The following is a 1,259-nucleotide window of genomic DNA, read 5'->3' on the forward strand; positions in this document are numbered from 1 at the left end:
TATTGTTTTTGGCATTTAACACCTTAGACAATTATATTTTGGACATTTTTTGTCCTTCCAATGACTTCTCCAGTGAAACTCTGTTTTAGACAATGATGTTTTCGTTTCTTCAATTTTTGAATTAATTCTAGCGGAGGCCATTTGTCTTTGGTGACAAATCTAAATTTAGTATCAGACAATCGATTTTGCCATTTAACAATAATCTAGACTACCATATTTTAGACACTTTTGATTCTTCCGATGATTTTTTTAGGTGAAACTTTATTTTAGGCAACGACATTTTCATCTCTTCAATTATTTTTTTTTTATAGTTTTCTGTGCTAATTTTTTTTCATCTTTTCACCTATGAATTGCATCATCTCCTTCACCCGGCTCTTATCTTCATCTCCTTCAACCCGACTCCAAATCCTAACTTCTATTTATACCTTGTAGTGTCGGGATAAAAACATCCATATTCTCGCATGAAGGCACATGGAAGGAGTTGATAAAGTGCTTAAATTTGATTATTTGAGAAATGCATCTAGACGCTTTTTTGTTCTATAATGTTTGAAACAAATAAATCATGTGGACGGAGAGGAAGAAAATAGCGTAATTTATATTTTGTCTTAAATTTTGCTTTGTATAATTTTTAGACTAATTTTCTGTGTCTTATTTTTCTACATACCTAAACGACTATTGAAACATTGATTCAATGATCACAATCTTATATATTATATTGTACATACTTTCTTGTATACTAACAATTTGTTTCTTTGATTTACTCTTTTTTTAGACATTGACATCATTAAATGTAATAATTTATACATTGCATTTACTTTTTAATATACTTATAAATTCTTTTAAATTTTACATTTCTAATATTTTGATATTTTTATTGGTCTTATATTGTCGCTAGATTCGATGAGATTAAGTTCTCTCACATTCTTCGTAAAAGAAATAAGTGCAAGTATTTACTGTTCGATCAGTGCATGAAATTTATTTAAATATTTTAGTGTAATATTATACATAAAAGAGGATTAAGGATGAAATTCAACGCATGCATGTATCAGACCCATCTCATATCTGAACCTACCCATGGTTTATGATATTTAATGCACCATATACCACATATTATAATTACTTAATTAGCTTAATTAAGTAAATACGTGTTGTCATTTTCATATATATATATATATATATATATATCTGTAGAGATTCTACAATTATTGCATGTTAAATTTAGTCTAAAGTTACTGCCGCATGGCATATAAATAATTTTG

The sequence above is a fragment of the Ipomoea triloba genome, chromosome 6 (genome assembly GCF_003576645.1).
Source record: "Ipomoea triloba cultivar NCNSP0323 chromosome 6, ASM357664v1".
In the NCBI taxonomy this organism is placed as follows: domain Eukaryota; kingdom Viridiplantae; phylum Streptophyta; class Magnoliopsida; order Solanales; family Convolvulaceae; genus Ipomoea; species Ipomoea triloba.